Source organism: Ambystoma mexicanum, chromosome 2q (assembly GCF_040938575.1).
Source record: "Ambystoma mexicanum isolate Mex_15411 chromosome 2q, UKY_AmexF1_1, whole genome shotgun sequence".
NCBI classification, from domain to species: Eukaryota; Metazoa; Chordata; class Amphibia; order Caudata; family Ambystomatidae; genus Ambystoma; species Ambystoma mexicanum.
In genome coordinates this window covers 359030093-359049605 of record NC_090924.1, presented here as the reverse complement: position 1 = coordinate 359049605, position 19513 = coordinate 359030093, and the positions used below count along the sequence as shown (strand labels likewise).

The 19513-nt window shown below is 47.2% G+C and overlaps 1 protein-coding gene across 4 annotated transcripts in view; it reads left to right on the top strand.

Moving 5' to 3' along the window:
- PALB2 (partner and localizer of BRCA2) overlaps positions 1-19513 on the top strand; it is a 645542-nt gene that overhangs the window by 450558 nt on the left and 175471 nt on the right. The window lies entirely within an intron of this gene.

Genomic DNA, 19513 nt, shown 5'->3' with positions numbered 1-19513 from the left:
CTGTCTCACAAGCCCAAAAAATGGGAGACTTTTGTTTCAGAAGCACGAAGCACATGTACACACCTCCTCGATGCCGGTGTCTTTGCAACTGGGAACTCAGTCTAACACAAAGATGTATGTGCAGCTTAGATTTCACTTCCTCTGAAAAAGAGAAAGAACAGTAGAAGGAAGAGGATGAGTCAGACTTCCCAGCAGACTCTCCTTCATTGCCTCCTAGGACTACTTGAGGGGTCGGGGGTGATACAGTTTTACTACAATGCAGAGGATTGCTGATTCCCTGCAATACAGATATGATAGATTAGAAAGAAAGAGCCAACTTCCGAGAGAAGCCGGAATACAACATATCGACTTGTGCGCCAACCTGGAATAGCACGGAGCAACTCGCATAGCTAGGAAGAGAAGCTGCAAGCGTGCCCGACAAACACAGAAACGGCACGGTCCCAGTTGGATGCGGCAGCAAAGGGCCACATCCAGAAAATGAACAATTACCAGAGACTCACTAAGACACCATTACACGGCAAAGACCTGTGGAGACAGTGGGTAGGGATAAAGCCCATTTTGAAAGGTTTCCCATCCACATAGACCTCTTAGGACGGGGAGAGTGAAGTGGAATGGTTAGGGGAAGAGACCCAATCCCTTTGAAGGGAAGGGTTCTTAAGGGACAAAAAGAAACAGTAAGTTGTGTTTGTACAGGGATAATTCCGCAGTGGAGGTGGAGGAAGGCCAAGGGACCAGAATGAGGGTGCAGCAGATTATGGAGAAGATTTCTTGAACAGGTGGTTCTGGAGTGTTAGTGGTTCTGTAGTGCGAGAACGTGTGAATGTGAGAAAAGTGTATAGTGAAGATAGTGACTTTGTGAAGACTATCATTGGGTGAAAAGAGGGCTCTTGAGTAGTGTTGGTGGAAGGAGATTAGTGGTGGCAGGAGGAGAGTAGCAGCAGTTGAAGGGGAGAGAGGAGTGGTACTGGTAAGTAGAAGAGGAGTGAGATAAAATCAAAGGGTGGAGACGGGAGGAGTGAAATAAGACTGGTGGGGAAGGAGAGTGGTGAGAAGGAGCCGGTACAGTAGAAGGGAAAGGTGAGAGTGATTAGAAGTGGAATAGTTGAATCTTACAGGATGACTGGCGGCACTATTTCCACTTCCGCTAGAGAACTAACCCTTGGCAAGAGTAGGGAAATGTAGTAAGTCCCTGAATTATTGAGCCTGCATTTAGGGATACCATTGTTAGCACTAGAGCTGAGACATTAGGAGTTACCGTTCCATAGAACTAACCTGGAGCTACAGACACCTGGCCTAAGGTGACAATCACAAGGAAGAAGAGAGAGAGAGAGAGAGGGAAATGGCCAATAGGCCCCCACAATACAATCAATACAAACCCTATCCCAGGGCTTGAGGCCAAGGACAAGTCTTGCAGTCTTGTTCTGGATGAGTTACAAAGGGCGGAGAGTAGAAGAAGGTAGATTTAGAAGGGGGCTGTTTCAGTAATCCAACCTAGAGAGAACCAGAGCTCGAGAGACAGTGCGTTTCTGGGGGAAGGAGAGGAAAAACAGAATGCCTCTGAGGAGGTGCAGTTGGAAGTTTGACTTTTTAGAGATGTGGGCAGAGAAGGAAAGTGTGGAGTCGAAGATGACCCAGAGGTTCTTAGCCTTGCAGGTGGGGGTAGGAGCAGGGCCAAGGGAGGCCGGCCAGAGGGTGACACGAAAGGAGGGGGGGTGTGCTGAGGATTTCAGTGTTGCTGGCATTCAGGCAGAGATCATTAGGGGCACACCACTCCTGAATAGCAGATAGGCAATCAGAGATGAGAGTAGTAGAAGAGGTGGCCGAGGGAAGCCTGAAGATGAGTTCAGTTTCATCCCCACAGCACTGAAAAGCTGTCATGATGCCTACCCCTGGGCATCAGGACCAAGGCCCTCAGCTCCGGGAGCAGGCATCCAGACATTTGTTTAAACCTCAGCAGCCCCGGCTAGGGGCTGTCTGGGTTCAGTCCTGGCGCATTAGGCGCCAGGCTCATCATAGAAATCAGTCCTGGCGCCATAGGCGCCAGGCTCATAGACTTTACTTACCTGATGCAGACCATGCTGCAAAAGAGTCCAAGCCTACATGAGGCTTGGGTGGGACTATTTTGTTACAGGGACTATTTTTTACTCGGGCGTGGCTCTAGGGAACTTCTTACCTGGAACTACTTTGGAGGCTATTTAAACCACACCCGAACAGCAGCACATGCTTTGCGTTATTCTGCATCCAGCAGCGTGACGCTCACCGTGCCTGCAGCCAGCATCCAGTCTTCTGCCACACCCGCGTGTCTGCAGCCAGCATCCAGTCTTCTGCCACGCCCGCCTCAAATCCGGAGCTCCTAGAATAAAGAAGAAGAAAAGGACAAGGTTAGAAAACAAACTTATTTCAAATTCCACATCTAATTCCGGAACCATTTCATCTCCGGACCTGGAAAGTGCATCAGTCCTGCACGCGTCGATTCGCCAGCTCCAGCACGGCGCCATGCTCACCAGTTCTCACAGCATCTTTCGATCCAGCACTGTCTCCATCATTTCTTCGCCGTAATCCGACACCTAGGGGACACAAGAAAAAACAAGGTGAGCCAAGGGAATCAACAAATACAACCTCTTACCACCATAGACTTACCTGACATACCACCGGCGGTATTATTCCATAACTCTCCACATTTTCATATGCCGCTTCTGTAAAGAGGGAGAAAAACAACACGTTAACGCATGCAATAGTTACCGGACAGCGTTGGGTAACACAGACTCTTACCTGAATGCCAGCAGCACAAGCTCAGTTGCAATTTAAGGAAGGAAGAGGGGACAAGAGTGAACATCGGGCACATTGAACTCTTTAAACTTGATACTTACCAATCCCGCCAGGGACTTCAGAGTCAATACTTACCAGAACTCTCCCAATGCCTTCAAACCAGTGAAGTAACTGGTATCTACGCGTCCCTGCAAGACACGCAGGATGGAGAGCTCATCTTTTACGAACATAAGGTGAGGTTACTAAGGGGATATCGGAGGTGATTAGTGGGGGAGAGCGAGAACAGTTGGGAGGCCATCACTAAAACCCACAGGTGGTTAACCCCTGTCTCCACTCGCAGGAAAATACTTCTTCGGGTCCAGCAGACAAGACTAGGCGGGCCAGTCCAGACAGTCATCTCTGCACTACGCATCACGTTGAAGGAGACTGCAGCTGTCCGGGTCCGATCGACACCCCTGTGGGGTCCAGGTGAGCGTAACAAAATTGGAGCAGAAAACGACAATGCGATGGGCGAGAGTTGCCAGGTACTGATTGAAAAGCCAGGGTGAGAGGTTAGACCACAGGTAGAGAGGGAGATAGAGGAAAGGAAGGATACAAGTTCGACCTGGGAGGGTCGATCAGAGAGGAAAGAGGTCAGCCAGGCCAGAGCCTGATCTGTGATACCCAGGTTGTCATGGAGACGGTTGAACAGGATGGTATGGTTGACCGTGTCGAAGGCAGAAGAGAGATCGAGTAGGAGGAGGACAGAGGGTATGTTAGTCAAGGTTGGAGAGCAGATCCTCACGGATGTTCAGGAGAGCAGTTTCCGTTCTTCTGCCAGCTCTAAAGCCAGACTGATGGTCGTGGAGACAGCTGACAGAATCAGAGTGAAGGTTGAGCTGCGAGATGGGCAACTTTTCCAGGAGTTTGCCCAGGAAGGGACTGATAGAGATCGGGAGATAGTTTGCAAGGCAAGAAGGGTCGGCTGTGAGTTTTTTGAGAATAGGGTGCACAAGAGAGTGCTTCAGAGGGGAGGGGAAGGCTCCCGAGGCAAAGGAGAGGTTACAGAAATCGGCCAGGGCCAGGAGCAAGGGTGTCAATGTGGTCGTTGATGGTTTTGGAGGAAAAGGGAAGAACCTCTTTTGAAAAGACTTTCATAGATCGGACTTGTCTAGAGATCTCGTTGGGAGAAAAAGTGAAAAGAACAAGGAGGGTTAGGGGCGCGGCTGCAGGAGGGCCAGCGTTCGCAGAAGGAGAAGAGGGGGCGAGGACGAGAGTGTGGACAGGATGTCCTGTTTTTTTTAGATGAAGTGAGAGGCAAGGGCCATGCAAAGGGCCTGGGATGCAACAAGAGAGGTAGAGACTGCAGTAGGGTTGGCCAGCTCCTTGCAGATTTTGAAGAGTTTGGCTGAGTTGTTAGATGCCGCAGATATACGGACTTGGATATGTGCTCTCTTTTTTTTATGGACAGAGAGTCGGTATTGCCTTTGGAGCAGGCAGCAGACCAGTTTGTCAGAGGATGAACAAGAAGCCCTCCATTTCCTCTCAGCCACCCTGCTTTTACTTTTGAGGGTAGCTAGGTCAAAGTCATACCAAGTATTGCACTTGGATTGGGGCTTCAAACGTATCCTCATGACAGGGGCAAGAGCATCAAGAGTATCGGAAATAGAAGAGTAGAGCATGGAAAGAGCTGTGTCAGGGTGTGAGTCAGCCAGAGGCAGGGGTGGGGGGAGGAGGAAGAGAAGGAGGCAGCAAACGTCTGAACTGACAAATGCCTCATTACGGATTTCCGAGAAGGCAGCTGGCAGTGTTGGGGCTGGTTTGGCCTGGGGGAAGAGAGGGAGAGATGGGAGGAGAGGAGGCAATGATCGCTCCAGGAGAGAGGAGTGGTCAAGGGGATGGTGAGGGGGAAGTCAGAGGAGATCAAAACATCAAGGGTGTGCCCTGCAGAGTGAGTAGGGCCAGAGGGCAGGATAGAAAGGGAGAGGTCATCACAGAGGTCACGGAAGAGTACAGAGGAGGAACAGGGCGAGTCTAGATGAATATTGAGGTCACCAAGGAGGAGGAGTTGAGGCCAGGAGGGAGGAGGAGAAGTCCGCCCACTCAGAGGGAAAGGAGGTGATCTGACCAGGAGGCCGATGGATAGTAGCCACGGTAAGAGAGTGGCCAGGAGAGAGAGAAAGCCTGCAGACAATGCATTCGAAAGAGGATTATGTCTGCGTGAGAAAGATAGAGGCAGGAATCCACTCACGGAGGACCAGGGCTACACCCCCTCCAGACCGGGTGGATCTGGGTGCAGAGAGGACCTTGTAGCCGTCAGGGAGGAGAGTGACAAAGCTTGTGATAGATCTGGCTGTGAAATATGTCTCAGTGAGACCAATGTGGCGTTCTTCCAGCAGGAGGTGGCAGATGCCAGAGGAGTGTTTGACAGCAGAGCAGGTGTTGAGAGTGGCAAGATGAAGAAAGTTGCCAGCCTTAAAAGCCTTCCGGGGAGGGGTACAAATCAGAGATATGCCCTGTGGAGGTGAAGAAGGAGCCTGAGGGGGGGCAGAAGGGGGTGCAAGATAGGGCAAGGTAGCCGGGGGGGGTGCAGAGGGGACAGCAGGAGATGAAAGGAAATTGATGAGGTGGGGGAAGCACCTATAAAAGAGGAGGAAATTGGCCTGAGGGCCTTGGACCATGACAGTGCCATTTAGCTAGACATTAATTATGACTTTAGAGGAGTCCATTGATCTGGCGAAGGAACGAAAAAGAGGATGTCGGTGAGGGTCTGTCTGGAGGAAGCACTGGAATAGGTGTTAGCAATTGGGAGACCAGGGTTGGAGGCCAAGATATCCTTTTTTTAACTTCTTCCTACCAGACTTGGTGACAAAGGAAGGATAGTCGATGGAGAAGCAGTTGGAGAAGATAGGAGAAACAGAAAGCGCCATGGGTGAGTAAGAGAGAGGGGGGGAAGGGGACAGCAGGGAGAAGTAGAAAAGTACAACGGTACAGTGCAGTCACTGTGCCAGCATGTTACAGAAAAGCATGCGATACAAGCAAAGGGCACAGCAAGTTTGCATAAACACAGCTAGAATTGAAATTACAGTTGGAATCAGATGCTAGAAATAGGTGTAAAATATTATGCAATCAAGAGTGTAAACATGGTAGACAAGCAGGGAAGGAAGAGAGAAGTCAAGAGAGGGTAGGAGTGTGTCCAGAAGGAGGGAACTAACCCATAATTAAGGCGGTGTGAATGGCAAGGTAGTCCAGATTTCATTGAGGTGTGAGGTAGCAGCATCATGGTAGCTCATGTGCAGGGGTGCACGTATAAACCCTAGTCAACGTAGTGTTCTAGTAGCGGACAGGGAGCAGACAGGGGCCTTCGTCGTGGGCCTTGGTGAACTGGGCCGCCTCCCGGTTGTTCTGGTTGGCCTATCAAGGCCAGGCAACCAATGGGAGGGGGGGAAGTGTAGCCAGCCAGGTCTACTCGCAGGAGGCAATGCATGCGCCCATTTTAGGGGGCCAGAGAAACAATGAGGCACCAGTGGAAAACAGATCAAAAACCAGATGGTGCGTTAAGTGCAAGGCGCGGAATAGTCAATTTGTAATCATGCAGCTGTCTGCACCTATAATGCAGAATTTTTGGAGTAAAAGTAGAAAACTGCGCACAGGCACGAGGCGCACCACAAAAATGCGAGGGCTTACTACAGCAATGCGTCGGTAGATTCAGCGCAAACAGCAGGATGCCAAGTGGCACGGGCAATTTTCAAGACACATGCATGTGTAAGGAGTATCAGCTTTCACCCAGAGACACAAAGCTGCCCTCATAGACTAGCCTCTGGAAGATTCCTTGCTTATCGGGGAAGCTGTCGATCACACACTAGAGAAAGCAAAAAAGAAACATGATACATTGAAGACACTGGGCCAAATGTCTAGCAGCCCACTGGCAGACCCTCCCAAAACTCTCAGGTCAGTGTACATTTCATGGACTAACAGGCTCCACACAATACTCCTAACCATTTTATGGAGGATGGGGGTCATTGCACCACAGGGGGTCAGGCACAATCCTACTTATCACTAAACAGGTTCCAACAGCCCAGAATAGGCACACCCACAAGACGTGGTAAATCTTCAACTAAACCGTGACTCTTCGATTTGGTTCCCTTCCCATGCTGCCCACGGAAGGGGTAGAATAGCATCATCCACCCAAGCATGAAAAGGGATTCCAACAGACAAGTGGTGGCTAAGCACAGTCGAGGCTTGTTACTGTATCAAACTTTTAACAAGACAGCACGGTCTTGCATCACACTATGGAATGTTTCCAGCACATCACCTTAAACTTCTCCAAGCAGAAGTGAAAGGAGCCGTTGAGAAAGTATCTGCCAACAAGGAAAATACAGGTATTTTCTCAGTGTGTTTTTTTAGTTCCAATAAAACCTAACGATGAAAATGAGTCCAGTGTTTAGGCTTGTGGCCGGTACACAAGTTTGTCAATCCTTAAACATTTAGGATGACCACACTACAAGAAGCAATACCTCTGTTGAACCAAGAGGTTACATGGTGACCCTGGACATGAAAGAGGCACACTTTCATATTTCCATATTCCCAGATCATTACCATCAACTAAGATTCAAGGTGGTGTGACGAATCGAAAGGATTCTCCCTTTCGCCCCAGGGGGGAGCCACCCCATTTGTGGCTAGTGTGAGAAACCAGAAGGTGTCTCACCCACTAGTCCCCATAGGTCTTTCATCCAGTTGGCCAGGACACAGCCATTGCTTGAGACGTGGTATGCCCTTCCCTGTAACACTTTTACCCATTCCTACCAGGTAGGATATTTAGGAACTCTACCCCCTCCCTGTTTTACAACACAAACACGTTCTCACGGACAGCCCGCTATGAGAGAAAACAGACTAACACCCGAGCATCATACTTGACCTGTCCCAATACAATGGTCAGGCGATGTGAGGCAAATACTGACCATCACACACACCTGACTTCCACTAAACATCCCCACATGGATAAAAGGCCGAGCATGAGAGCACACTGAGGCAACGAACACGAGGAAACAGCAGTTTTGAGACGACAGCTGAGCGACAGAGGAAGGATGGTAAAACAGAAAGGGATCACAAGGAGGGAAGTTCCCATGACCTTTTCGATAAGGAGCAGTTACTTTCTCGAAACCTTGAGAATGAAAGCGTAAGACCAGCAAATCAGGCTGAACAATCCTGCATTGTGTGTCGCAGATACCCGGCGCCCTCCCGCGTCAATAATCAAGGAGGGGAGAATCACAAGCCGTCGTGGTACCGTTCTTGGCACCAAGAACAAAGCAGCGTTTGTGAAATCCATACAGCCAGCGAATTAGGGAGACCCATACAAGAACGGCATGTGTTGAAGGCAAGGTTCCAAGCAGCAACATTGTACGGCGAGCGCTGGAACAAACATTGTTAAAATGTGTGTGATAAGGGACGCAAGTAAAGTTGAACTCATGAGTGAATTAACTTTAAAGCAAGATATAATACCTTTGACAGAGTGGTCCCGTACCACATGGGTGCTCAATCGAAGGTCTCTGTAAGGTATACAGCAGAGAAGTGCCAAAAGTGAAAGTGAGAAAAAGGTTATATCGAGAATATAACTAATAATTGTGAATCGATGTGGTCCTGCGACGGGTCAAGCAAAATCGAAAGTCTTTGATTTTGATGGAGCTGAAAAAGTTGTATATGTGAAGTACTTGGTCCGAGCCCGGCGGAGGGAGACCATTTGAAGATTTTGTGTCAAAGTGGGTCTGAGCCCGGTGGAGAGGGACCCGGGGTGAACAGTAAATCACCCGAGAAGTTGCATATGTGAAATCCTAAGAAGAAAGGAACTTTAATATTTGTCATGTTGCATCAGCCCCTCTGAAATAAGAGACTTTGAATGACAGAGACATTGGTACAGAAGGCACTGATGTTGAAGTTTTGAACTGCATCCTCGTGCTAGACAAGCCAAAGAGTGTGCTAAGCTTGAGTGTACCGCCTTGTCCCGTTCTGAAAACGTGGGGAAGGGAACTGTACCGACACCAGCAGAAGCAGGAGTGCTGGAACCTCCCATCAGAACATGACGGAGCTGAAGCCTGATGTGGAGTGACCAGAAACCAGAGAAGGAAACCTGTCGAGCGTCTAGCCCTAGAAAGTAAACCACACTGAAGGAAGATACCAGGAAGGTTTACGGAAAGGGGAGGCCGCCGGGGGAAGTTAAGAAAATTTGGGAAGACTTATATTAAGTTTGGAATACTGAAAAAGCCAAACGGTGTTTGGTATAAAATACCTACAAAGGCTAATCATAATTTAAAGGCTGAAGCTTGGAGAAAGCTTGAAAGTGGGAAGGCGAGAAAAAGCTATCAAAAGCATATGAGAACAAAGTGGAAAACCTTTAAAGAGAAAGTGAGAGAGATGTTGTATCCTGAAAATATCTGGAAACAAGAAACCACAGACTCAACACAGTAGAGAGAACACAGGAGTGGATGTGTTACGTCCCTGGTGTGACGGGTCAGAAAGAGGAGACAGACCAGTAGTTGTCATTTTTAAAAGGATTTCATTTAAAATAATAAGCAACGGCCTCACTTTCCCTATACTATGGGTTTCCCTACCTATAAAAACTAACTAGGGTGCTCGTCGTCATTTTGTCAAAAAGTATCTGTCTCTGTGCAGAACTAAACTATCCTGACCCTACCAAAAAGACAAAACAACTAAAGACCAGGACAATGACTCCCTTCTCCTGGGGCCGCTTTCCTAGCCTTGTTTATTGTGAACTTATTTGAAATCCAGGAGAATTAATCTGTTCTCCTGGATCAGCTTTCTCAGTTCAGTGTATTTTAATAACAAATCCTCAGATAGTTCTTGGCTACCTTTTGCACAAGTTTGTTCAGTTCAAAAAGGGTATTTTTCCAGTCTTTGGGTTTCCCCTTCCCCTGGTGTTGAAAGATCCCTTTGATCAAAGTTCCTCGTCTTTGTCTTTGGTTCTCTTGGTCTTTCGTAAACATCGATACGTCTCTTTCTCTGGTTGACTCTCACTGTCTTGGCTACTGGTTTTCTAGCCCTCCTGACTATTAGCCTTTTCACTTGGATAAATGGAATGATTCAAATGGTGATTCGCACTCTTTTGATTGACCTTCTCACTGGGATATGTCTTAGGATACCAGTGTTCTTTCTCGCTCTCTTGGTTATTGGTCCTTTAATTGGGACGAGTGTGATGTCCACAATAAGCATTTTCGCTGTTCTTATTACTGGGATTAGTATGATCAGTACAGTATGATTAGTCCAGTAGTTATTCTCACTCTCCTTGTTTCTGGGACAAGTAGGATTACTTGACTCGTTATATTCAGTTTCGGTACTGTGCCGACTTTGATTATACCAATTGTTATCACTGGCTCTCTCCCTGGGTCTCCGGCTCTCCCCGTTTCCTTCTATGTATAGGGGTGGCGTCACTGGGTTGACGTTCTCCTTCCATTTTTCTCTTACGCTTGTCAGGATGACTCTTGTCTGTTTCTGTTGCTTTTCTATATATAATTTAGTGTATTCCTCGTTCTGTGGTACCGGCACTGAGAGGAATTCCCTCTCTTCCCCCATTTCGGCCAGCATGGTTCAAGGCTCCTCTCGTCCTACGCTCTGCTCCTACTTCGGATAAGAGCTCCTCATCCTCTGTTCCTCCGAGAATCTCCCCTGTCTGGGTCTTTGCTGCCTCTCCAGCTCACCAGCATCCCTCCTGGACCTGGTTTGAAACTCCCGGGTCTCACTCTCTCCTCTCACTTTAATGACGCTATCCTGGAGCTCCCGCAGCGTCTTTTGTGAGTCCTTTTTCAGTGGCTGAGCCATAATCCCTGACTTGCTTGGGTTTCTTTCTTTCAGTACCTAACATGTACTTGTTCTCTATAACTCTACGGATCTTCTTTTTCTCAGTACAGCACAGGTACTGGTTTTGTTCTGCAATACCACAATAACAAATGGAGGTAGATTTCTCTTGTTCCTCTCCAACAACATCGGGATGGTTGGGTTGCAATGGGAGTTCCATCGGAACGGCAGTCCTTGTAGCCATGGGGGGAGTCCCTCCCGGGATGGTCCTGCTTGCCTCTACCCCTTGGGAGGATATTGTGTAGCAGGCTCACCTCCCTAGCCCCACAAGGAAAGGCTTTCCCCTGGGGAGAAGTGACTCAATCCATCGATTCATCACACTGGCCAAAATATAATAAAGGAGAGATTACTCAAATTGAGGAAGAGTAAAATAATGTCATATCTGGAAAGTGACTTTGGTACAGTTGATAAAAACGTAAATCAAGTACACCCCGAAGAGATATGGATGGGCAACGGGGAAGCAATGAAGAGAGTTGAGACATTCTTGTGGGCCATTCTTTTGGTTACATTTAGTGGTGGGGTCAGGTAGATTTAGGTTTTGGACTGTGTACCTTAGTTCGTTTTGATAGGCAGGGAATAAATACCCCTATACCAATGGGGCAAGATAGGCATTCTCCTTATTATTTCAATAAAAGAGAAATTTCCCAAGTGTATCCGGCACTTTTCCAACCCACTACAGTGGACAGAAGTCATTCTCAGCTCAAAACCTTCCTTTTGTAATTGAATAGGAACCTTGAGTATTCATGAACTTGCTAGCACTAGTGGCTGGCTCATTATATGGGTGGTACATATAAAATATATCATATCAAAGCACCCCACAATGTTGCACAAACACCCAAATGACCATCAATAAATTTACACGAATCAAGCCTAGTCACAAGACAGCCCAAGTAATTCCCCTGAGCCTTTCTAGATACAAGAAAGACAATGGTGTACCCCCTTATAGGAAAGAGAAGACACACTTCTGGCTCAGATCCCCTTTCAAAAAGTCCATAACAATAGGCACAGTAATGAGACATGTAGGATTGATGACGTCCTACGTTTACCTCATTCCATTTGCATGTCTGCACAAGAGCCTTTTACAGGAGTAGCTTGCAAATCAATGGTCACCAGCAACATGCATCTGGGAAAATCTAGTTTTTCTTTCTCCAAAAGGTGGTGAAAGCACTGAACTGGTGGTCCCGCAAATGCATTAAGGTTGGCCTGCAGCCTCACAGAAACTCGAAGTACAGGGCAGTTGGACACCTGAACAGGCAGCCCTCTACATTAGCATGCTAGAACTGCTGACAATCAATCAAGCTCTGCAGTTTCCAAATGCTTCTCCGTCACAAAAGTGTTTAATCAATGACAACACTTCAGCCATGTTTTAAATAAACAAACCAAGTGGAACACACAAACGCTGTGGACACTCGCTCACCAACTATGGCGATGGGGAAAAACAAGACATTTTCATTTAAGCCTAACATGTTTCAGCATTCCACAATTGTCTAGTAGACATTTTAAGCAGATTATTGGTACAAGACCATTGTGGCAACTAAACACAAATAGTCTAAGAAAAATTCAAAAAGTGGGGACATCTATATACATGTACTTATTTGCAACAAGTACAAATGCAAAATGCCCAGTCGTAGCATCCAGATACCCTCAACAGGGTCACTCGGCAGCACTATATGGATTAGTTGTTCACGATTTCCCTCCTGCACCAAGTAATTCACAAATTGTTGTAGGAGAGACTAACATTGATCTTTTCAATGCTGCAAGTTGAGCACAACAAATCTGGTACCCTTACCTCTTACACATTTTCACTGGAACCACCTATAAAGCTGAACCAAGTACACAACATGTTAACACAATCTACAAGGTATGAACTTTGCAACCTACTCCTGAGGTCATAGTTTGACCACTTGAACCTTTGAGGCCAGAACACAAGGCACTGCTCTTTTAAAAATCGAAGCAATGTATGTTTTGGTGCCAAGACAAGCAGGTCAATCCTGCTGTTTGCTCACATGCAGACATTGTCAAATACCCGCATTACCTTTTGGACTCTGTATTGGTATACATTTCACACAATATGCATTCAGCTGCTCTGGCAGCATTCACCACCTTGCAACATAGCGTCCTGGTGGAACGTACCTGTGGTCAAACCTTCATGGAAGGAGTAAAACGCACATATCCACCTGTGGTGCATCCTCCACCAGGTTGGGATTTAAACACAGTTCTCTATAGGGTTATGGCACCCCCATTTGAAACCATGCATAGCATAAATCCCTAGGAGCCCTCACTTACCAGGTTGCTTTTCTCGTGAATGCGTGCATGTGTGTGTGTTTGTGTTTATATTTCTGAAGCTTGTGGATCTGTTTAGAATCACATGCTTTGCATAGGCACACATCTAGTGGTTCCTGCAGGGTATTGCATGACTTGTTTTTGAATTTGGAAAAGGGACGTTGACAGGGCGTGTCTCTAATACTATCCCTAGTGAGACTTGTACTGTACTCAAGGTCCTTCATGTGTCAAGGTCTTCAGATTGCTTTTTTCCGCCATCATAGATGGTCCCATTACGCGGAATTCCTAGATTTTATAGCTAGCTTGATATTATCTTTAATATTATCTTTAATATATCACCCTTGCTACTGAACGTTGCCTTCGACGCTCAACTAATCAAGCAGTATTTCGTGACATTTCATCAAAGATTTGTGAAAACCTTTTCGACGACCGTCTTCTACGTTTCTTCGATGGCTTTGCCCTGCATCAGGTTTCGGCCTTCACAGTAGAGAAAGTGAAGGAATCAACACTTTACATTCGCGCGTAAAGAATGTCTCTGTTTACCCTTGGCTTTCATACTCATTGTCTAGCTGCCCTTTCTCTTATTTGTGAAGGGAACTCCCTTTAAATTCTGCCCCATATGTAACTGAAAATTCCTGTGGAAAGACACATAACATGTGCAAACACTGTCCTCTCTAGACCATTTAGAAAATCAGTGCCACCTCTTTCGTCCAAAGACATTGGCCCTCATTACAACACCGGCGCTAAACTATGGCGCTATTAGCACCATGGTTGGTGCCGGTGTTGTAACGAGTCCGCCATGGGGAAATACCGCCCCATTCAAGGTTGGCGGGGCAGTATTTCCCCATTTCCCCATGGCCCTTCCCCATTCCCATTTTTGCCCCATAGGGCTCAATGGGAATGGGGAAGACAGCAATTACAGTACCGCAAAATGCGGTACCGTAATTGCCTGCGAGGTCCCTTTGCGGGTCCGTACTTTGGTCCAGACCAGCTGTTCAGGTCGGGTCCCGCAAAGGGACCTCGTAGTAAGGCGCTAAGTGGTTAACGGCGCCGCAGCCTTTTACGGCGCCATTAACCACTTAGCGCCAGGGTCGTAATGAGGCCCATTAAAAGATTGACGCACGAAACAGTGGGCCGCCAAGGCCATGCAGGCTGAGGCCTATTCAGACGACTACGCCAGAGCAGACGAGTCCAATGAAAAGCAGGGCAGCATCAGCACCTTTAGTGATGCCGAAAACACAAGGAATTTGTGGACTCCTGCGTGCTCGTCCCCAGCTTCGTAGGGCAGGCGTCTCGCTCTGCTGTGGGGACTACCCCTGGCGACAGGAGCGACCACAAACATAAACATGGGGGTACACAAACACAGTAAACGCACTAGCCCCAGCCACGCTGAAAGGTCAATCGGTGGAACAAGATACCACCGTTATATTAACATATCCAGCGCGCAGACAGTCCTCTGCATTCACAACCAAGCTTTCGACGCAGGACCCTGTACCCCAAAAGCTGCTGATCAAAGTTAGTTCTGCTCAAAAATCCTCGACGCCTTGGTCTTCGCAGACGCATGCGTGGAGAGAAAAGTCTAAACAGGTGTCCGTTTCACAATCACAAACACACACATCGAAACAGCCGTCCAAGCAAACGGAATCTGTTTCACACATGCCAAAGTAGCAGCCGAAAAAGACAGAGGCTGTTTACAAAGGATCCTAGTACACCAGAGTTACTTCCCATTTATCTGGGGCTTTGCACAAAAAGTCCTGTATTGACCCAGAGGAAGTGGTATTTCCTTTACAGGAAACACCATCCACAGTTGCATGGCCAAAACATTTGTTTTGAACCACAATGGGCAATGTCTGCTCCTTTGTTAATTTCTTAGAAAAATACCCCATAAAAATAAAAATGTTTTTCACAGGGTGAGGGTGAATCACCAACAAACGCACCTAGAGTCGAACAGGTCACGCCTCAAACAGTAATTAACATTGATGAGGATCTGGACATTTATACTGATGATGATCAGGCTACAGATTATGACTGAAGGTGATTATACCATCCAAACAACAGACAGCCCAGAGGAGCCTGTGGAAAATTCACCTATTGATGTTCAGCTCCTTTTGAATGACATGAAAAAGGCAGGCGATCACTTTAAAATTGAGGAGGACACCGATTTTGTGAATATTATTCTTAATGAGATAAAAAATCTGTCTACCAATATATTGCAGTATTACAATCAGTAAAAAAGCGTTTCCTACCATCCCTCTCCACCCAATCACTCACAAGGCCAGTTAACCCACGTATAGAAAAGTTTAAGCCATCCCGCTGGGACCTGGTTGAAAAACAATTAAACAAGATGCCAGAACCTCTGAAAACATATGTCTTAAAAACTATGTCCGAGGGTAAACAAGTAGCAAATTCCTTTATTAAAAATTCATTAGACGTGAGATTCCAAGATGGCGGCGGTACAAGGAGGACGTGTGTGAGTGCGTCTCCGTCCCCCCTTTAGGCCGCATGAGCTGCTAGCAATGAAGCAACGTGACAAGCAGCATTGAAGTACCCCAAATGTAAGCATTGGAACCCCAGGAGGGGAGAAGCAATGGCGGAATTAATAAGTGTCGCAATTTATGGACCCTGACCAGAGAGGAACGCTGGAAACCTGATCCGGAGGGTGCGCAAGATCGCGGCCCTGAGCAGGGGAGAAGGGGTTAATAGCGATCGCGAGCAGTGCGATCATAGCCTTCTGCCTCTGCCCCTTCATTCCTCCCCCACCCCCAGGACCCCGGAGCACATATCAAGGAAGGAAGGTCCTAATATTCACCCCACACAGAAGCGATACCGGTGCAAGATGGCAGCTGAGGACTGGAGCGAATTGGACCGGAGAATCGCTCGCCCTGGGGGAGGCGAACCAGAAAGGGAACACCCTGCAAGAGACTCTGCTGCAGCGGTAGGGTATGGGTACTGTGAGAGCAGGAAGCGTCCCCAGATCAAAGGGCAGTGGAAAGTGCCGACCTTCCAGCGAAGGACAAAGAGGGACGGCCCAGGAACTCATGGTGGCAACAGTAGAGACAGACAGAGGTGATAACAGTTTAAGGGTGTTTATTGAACTTTATAATGGGTGAGATAAACGCCTAATCTAAACCTAAATCTAAAATGGGAGCAAGCTACGACCATCAAATAATAATAAGGCAGTCCTAGTGGCGTGTTGTCAAATAAAAAGGGCCTATACTAAAAAAAACTATTGCCCATCCTTACTACTAAGTTACAAAAAGAGTGTAGGATAATATTCACCAGAAAACAAGAAGTGTTCACAAAATGGTAGTCAGGATGATGTGGCTGAGTCTCCCTTCCCCACGTTTTAAGCACAGGAAACGGCAGGACTTCTGAGCACAGCACACTCGGTTCACAGTTCACTTCAACAATATCAAAAACCTTCAGAGGCTAAGTCTCTTTCTCGCAAAATTCTCTTGCCTTAGAAAGCCTGCTGATTCACAACGACAAACAAACAAAGATTCTTTCCATAGCATTGTACTTTGGACGATTGCTCTTTGCCCCTAGGATCTCCCTCCGCCGGTCCCAGATCCTCCTTGCAAAACGGGCCTCCCTCCGTCGGGTTCACTACGGCCTTTCTTTAACACAGTTCATGTATTTCTAACACTCATTTTCATCAGAAAGCAGGGTTCCCTTCCCCTAGCTTTCTCCTAGCAATGGGTCAGAGGCTTTCGATTGTACAAGGGATTTGACGTGACCCTTGCAGGACCACTCTGACGCTTCACGCCTTCCTTTCCTGGGGACTTCTGGTCTTCGCAGTTTTAACCTAAAACCAAAGGGGCCAGCGAGAGTCCTTCGAATGAGCACTCCTCCGGCACCTGACCACTCTGCAGCTGGCCCTTGACTGGGCTTTCTTAGCAGTTCAAACACACACACACACACAAGTTCTTCCTTCTTGCGTTCAAAATTTTGCTATTTGCAACATTGGGCACAACACAGTTCGGTTTGCTATCAGCTTCCTCCGACTCACCGGCTGTGCAGAACACGCTGGTTTCTCTGATCTCTGCAGTCAAGGACAGTACCACGGTAACCAGCTTGTCTCCCAGCCTGCGCTATCAATGCGGAGGCTCCTGTGTACCGTTGACATCTACTGCTCCACACGCCAGGCAGTTTTTTTATCCAAGGCGCATATCACATTACCAGAACTTGCCTTGTAACCAGAGGATTTTTCTCTGATTCTATCGCGATCATTAACAAACAATATATTAGGAAAATTAGGAGTATATATTTGCGGCAATCATACGTGTGAAGTCGTTGTGCTTGGCGCGTATGACGTCCCGCTCATGACGTCACACGCACGGCCACATTTCAATACAAAATATGGCGGCGGCGTGTTTCCTAACATGCGCTGAACCTGGGATCCTAACCCTTTGATTTGGAGCACACACAGAACTTTGAGGTAAAATAACATGCTTAATACAATGCTGCAACATAGGCCCATTCAATCCAGCGCCAGTTTGTGCTCTTGTCTCTGGATCAGGTCCAGTTATAATCGATATTGAAGAAATTATTTCAGTCATTTTCAGGTACTACTGACAAGATAGAGGTTTCGATTTTCGGGGAATTAATCCTATACTGCAAGGAACTCACACAGACAGTTTTAGGGATTACCTATACTTAATCAGCGCGCCATATTACTGGTAAGAATATAGACTGAATATACAGGTAATGCCAACTTTTGGGCTTTACATTATCAGAGAATCATCGACATAATTAGTATTCCAGACAAAGGGTGAGTTTGGATATCCAGTTCACGTACTTGCACTGTCTTGGGTTACAGGTCACAACATGATGAGAGGCCATGTTATGGACTTGATGGTCGTGCAGAGTATAAATACCTCCGTCCCCAAGTACCCCACAGACAACACCAGAAATACTGCCTGTGCGGTCTTTGAGGCCACAGGTGGAAGTCCGTCGAGCCGATTTGGGTACAGCCGGAAGAACCCCTTGAACGCTGTAAAGCAAAAGGTTAGGCAGTTATGCACAGAACAGGAAGGACAACTAAAGACACAGGTAAGTTGGTGCTGCTTACCTATCTGTACAAGAGGTGGCCCAGAGATGTGAGAGAAGGCTGAACCCCGGAGCAGGAGTTGCTGGAGGCTAGGAAGATGGATAGGTAAACACCTAGAGTGGAGGCCGGAGGCCAGGTTACCAAGCAGACAGACGTGATCCGTAGAGTATCCAGAGACGAAGCCGAGGTCAAGTAAACAAGAGGACCAAAGTTCGAACAGGAGGGTGAGGCAGAAGCAGTCCGTGGAGCAAAGCGTAGTTCGGCAACTGAAGATCCAAAAGTTCTGTTAGTAGAAGGGCAATGCGAGGCAATCCGTGAAACAAAGCGTGGTCGAAAACAATCCGTAAGTTTCAGAAGCGTAGAAGTAGCGTCACGTGATCCAGGAGGAAAACAGCTGTGAAGCAACGCTCCTTGTTTCCGGAAGTCTTATATATTCTTTCAGGGGTCACGTGATACGTGACACGGGAGCGTTGCTGCGTGAAGGGCAATCACGTGATCCGTGACGCGCGGGTCTCCGTGGGCAACGCTTTGCGTTGTAGCGAGATGTCAATCTCCAGTTCAGTTGCCAAGAACGGGAGGGGCGAAAAACGCCGGGTCTGCCATGCAGTGTTCTAACAGGATGGTTGAGGGTCAATGGGTTACGTGGACCCAGGTAAGTGTGTGGGGTGGTGGGAGACGTAACAGGCCACCAGGCACAGTCCAAGATTCTTTTATCACTAGGGAAGTCATCCTTGTATTTCTATGACCACAGACGGCAACCACTCAATTGGGTAACTTATTGTTTTTGCACCTTGTGCCACGCATGAATCACAAGTGACTTATATCTTATCGGATTTAACAGGGGGAACTGCTATAATGGCCATGACGGAACAGGGTGTATCACATACCACATACCCACTCCCAGTATGTAATTTTGACACAGTTAAAGTGTGTGATATATCGGGACAACCATGACTTATTGCTCTTGTCTTCTCTTTTTGTTTCTGCATACCCCTTCATATGGGACATGATTTTGGGTATGTAATCTTTTGCTTTATTTTTGTTTTTGTGATTGGTGCATTTTCTTCTTTCTATTTTTCTGTATACGTTCTGCACTATTTTCAATACCTGATTATGCTTTTATGATTACTGTATCATCCTTGAGGACGACTTAAGTCGAAACGCGTGTCGGCTGATTCTATGAGAATGAACCATTAACAGATGAAGATTTGTTAAAGACTACTTCAGTCATTTAAACAATAACTTTGTTAACTTACTACTGCTGAGGCAGAGCGCGCCCAGCCAGTACCAACTTTTCACTTGTTTCACTTTTCTTGAGGTCTTTATGGGCAGACCTCGTGGAATTGGCTACGCAGCTTGCTGTCAAATAATTTCTTAGGTGGTCATAGCGCACTCTCGAGTGGTTGGACCCATTAACCTTGTTACTTTTTTTTCAGATCTATCGGGCGAATGCCTTGGATAAGACGGCGGGGGTGCTCATAGCATTACAAGATAATGAATTTCCATGCCGATCCAGAAGGCAGGTCTATATTTTTGAATGTAGCAATTGAATCATACACGTAC